Below are 4,125 nucleotides of genomic sequence, written 5' to 3'. Positions count from 1 at the left end.
CACCCCCGGCGCTGCGGTGCCGACATCGCCGTGCCCCGGAGCGGTGCCCTCCCCGCACCCCCGTAAGCCCAGCGGCGGTGCAGACCTCCGACCCCGCAGCCCAGAACCCGTCCCGGCCAAAGCGTCCCTCTGCCCGGGCCAGGAGAGAGCCCCGGCCGTGCGAACGCACCGCGCCGGCTGCCCCGTTCTGATCTCTCGGCTTGGATGCAAATGATGCCAGCAAGAAGCTGGTCTGAACTAAACTAAACCAAGTGGAAAATAAACTGTGGAGATGTCAGTTCCTTATATTAACTGTTACAATTATTTATTATTTACTTTCAAACACGACTCGGCTGATGCATCCGCTCTTTACAGCAAATCACTGTTCATACAGGATCAAAACCAACCTGGCAGAATTCACCAAACAGACTAAACAAACGACAAGAAAAAATACTGTCTCAATGGCTAAACTTTCTGTATCTCAAAAGAAATGTCATTACTGTTGATGTTATAGTTTCTTAGATCTCTTACTTGATATGCTCCAGCATGAAGACCTCCTGGAAAACAAAGTTGTCTCAGTACTTGTTCAATGTGATAGGCACCAGGAGAATGCCTAAACCCAAGCCCAGAATTAGTTTGAACATCTGTCTTATCTTTTTTGTTAGGATTATGAAATCACACCCTCTATTTTTTATTGTTATTACTAAATATTTTTACTGAGTGGTTCCTGACAGCATTAAATCTTGATACACAAAAGCAATGTGCAAAACATGTAAGACTAAACATATAAACCCCTTGACCCCGAAACAAAGTGGCTGACAATACTGTTTTTGTATTTTACATATTTATATCATCGTTTTTATCATTAAAGTTAATTCAGCTGAGAAGTCCCAGATGGACTCCTCCTCCTATCAGGCAGTAACTTCAGCCTCACTGATTTCAAAGACAGTGTTGACTGAGGGAAACCTTCAGGACTTAATCTACATGGTCATGTTCATGCCATGCCTTCTGACAAAATCACTCTAACTTGCAGCAGCAGGAGAGCTCATCTTCACTCTACATCTCAGGGGATGATGTGTAAAACACCTCTTTGTAACATTTCCCAGCCATTTCATCCCAAAGGAGTCAAGGTCTTTGTCCCAAGGACATCACCACACAGGTGATCCAGCCCTAAAACCATTTACACAACCTGTGTTTCCGTGCAGACTGAAGTCCCAAGCAGCCTCAGTTCTGGTGCAGATGTGGGACATTGGTTCATGGGCAGGTTTCCCACCAGGTTAGAGAGACCTGGCTGAGCTCCTACTCCAAGTCTTGTTTTTTGAATCATGCACAGAGACCAAGGCTAAAATCCCAGATGCACCATGGCTGTCTTGTCTCAGACTGTCTAGACTTGGATGAGCTCTCTCTGGGCCTCAAACAGCTCTGAAAGAAAAGATCTTCCAATCCAGGCTGTGCCCAAGCCCAGCACCGAGCACCCAGCTCAGGCTGGACACAGAGGACAAAAATCCCCTGATGGATCCATTCCTTCCATCCTCACTTCCTTATTGAAAATCACGTGTGTGCCTTTGGAGGCTCCAACATCTCCCAGACTGAGAATTTCTCCTCGCAGTACAACTATTAAGCAGCAAAATCTCTCCTGCAGCCTTCCATCAGTGTGAAGTTCTGGGAGATGAAGGATTACAGAGGTGGTACACAAGAAGTTAAAATTTATTCAGGTGCCTCAACACCTTCAGATGCCCTTTAAGCCCCTTCCTTAGGCATACAGAAGCTTTTTAAGAATATGATTCCAAGTGATGTTGCAAAGGGATTACATGGGGCAGGGAATGGAGCCCACATCTTCCATACCCCAGGCTAAAATAAACCTTTCTGAAATCAAAATTTCAGCACTATTTTTTAATTTTTTTTCAGGGGCCTGAAGGAAAGTCTGAAGCCATGCTATAGGCTTCATCCATCTCAGTCCCAATACCATAGCAGAGGAATAAATGTAAAATATTGATACAAGAAAAATAATTAATATTTCTGAAACAGCTCCTAGTTTATCAGAAACAAAATCTTGTGTTGTTTTCCCAACACTTCTACCTAAAAAAGGAAACATGCAGAGCTGTGTTTTTCTTCTGGGCTGGCTGTAATTTGCAGGATGATTGAGTAGTCTGAAAGTCAACAGCCCCAGTTTGCTCCTGCACCCCCCAGTCCTGAGACAAGGCTGTGGGAAAACAGCTTTCTGGAGCTGACAAACAAAAACAAATGCTAAGCAACGAAATACAAAATCTGTGTCTCCACATGGCCTGAGAAGCAGCCTAACAGTCCATTTGTATCCAGTTGTCCCCAAAGCCCTGTTTCCGTACCATGGCTTTTCAAATTTTGCATAGCTGTGATGGTCTAGTGAACATCCATCCCCAGAGTGACTTTCCTTATGTCTCCAAAACCACAAGCTGGATTTTTCCCAGCTTTTTTACCTCTTTTCTCCCAGGAGCTGCTCACCTCCTCTATCACAGAACTCCATTCCCCCGCATTTTCTCTCTTCCAACTTTGCCGTTCGGCCTTTTCCTTTCCCCCTGCAGATGACCTGGGAGAGGCAGCACCTTCAGACTGTAATTCCTGACCTGTTCCAGTGATTTTTTTTCCAACTGCAGGTGGCAGCCACGCAGCCAGATTGCCCAGCGCTCCAAGGGACTCGGGCTGGCAGCGGTGCCTTGCCCGGGGAGCACGGGGCCCGTGGCACGGCTCCATGGGGACATGCCACCGGAGCTCCATGGGGACATGCCATGCCACCAGGCACAGCAGGGCGTGCGGGGCTGGGCGGCTCCGCGCAGCTGACGGAGCACGTGAAGGTGATGGAAGGGCATGACCAGGATTAGCACATTCCCTCCACCTGCCACCCAGTCCCTGCAGCCCTCCTCTAGTTACCCAGCCACGTGGGGTCAACCTGAGCATCCCTCCCGGATGCCTGGGCAAAGGGACTGCTGTGGATGCAGGGAAGGGTAAGTATCCTGGTTGATGGGGCAGAGGGCAGGTTTTCCTGGGTGGATCAGCTCTGATAAAGCATTTGGTGTGTGGCAAGGACAGCACAGAAAATGTCACATGAAATGAAAATTCTCCTGGGAAGACCAGGAGCGCAAAACACACTTTTCCATTTACACAACACCAGAGTCACTGCACTGCTCCATCTGGGTCTATAGCTAAGGCTGAAACGGTGTTTTTCAGAGAAAGCAGTGTGGTATGAGAGCAGAATCTCTGCCTTCCCTATATGTGGTAGCTGAGACCCAGCTATAACCTAGATAACATTTAGGGAGGATGAACGGGCAGATGGAAAGATCAAACAGGGTGATACAGTGCTGAAATCTATGTCACATGTAAATATACATTTAGTCCCTTAGAGTAGATCTGCTCTAAGTGGTGTTGCAAAGAAACAAATGGTTCATCATATGCATATGGTTCACTTTTATACATGAAGCATGAATGCCAATGTTTGACAGAGGGAAAGGGTGGTAACAGGGTTAGATGTCCAGTCATCCAAACCTTGGGTTCCTGTGCAGAATGCTGGAAGGTCCCACTTCCCCATGGCCAGGGCTTTCATGGCTTTCCACAGGCACAAATGATCCCTCTGCTACCTTGTGATCTCTGATCACTGTGCAGATCAGAGATCTCTGTGATCTCTGTGTTGGTCCGAAGCACCACCAGGAGAGAGTTCCCAGCCCTTGCACCGAGGACGGGTCGCACACACTGCCCAGCCTGGCTGTGCCTGGAGAATGTGCTTGGATTTCTCACTGCTGCTAAATCTGCACATGACAGCATCTGCAGGCAATCATTTCCACCATTCCCAGTTGGGCAGGAGGCCCTGTCTCTCTTGGCCAGGTTGGGCACGCTGTGTCAGCGCTCCCTGGCACCGGGGAAACGTGACAGCCCTGAGCAGAGTCCAAGGGGTTCTCGGGGAATGCCAGCCCAGCCCAGCCAGCCCAGCCCAGCCCAGGAGGATGCATCTCTCTGGCAGTATGAGTCCCTCACGCTGCCTTCCCAGCAGCTGCCAAATGAACTTCAAGGTCTCAGTGCCTGGGACACACTACTCAGCTGCTTAGCTCATGTCTCCAAGGTGGGTGACAGCAGAAGAAAACTCCTTGCTCCAGGCTAAGCTGAACTCTCCTGCTG

The sequence above is a fragment of the Geospiza fortis genome, unplaced genomic scaffold (genome assembly GCF_000277835.1).
Source record: "Geospiza fortis unplaced genomic scaffold, GeoFor_1.0 scaffold125, whole genome shotgun sequence".
Taxonomy (NCBI): Eukaryota; Metazoa; Chordata; class Aves; order Passeriformes; family Thraupidae; genus Geospiza; species Geospiza fortis.
Note: the sequence above shows the minus strand (reverse complement) of the source record.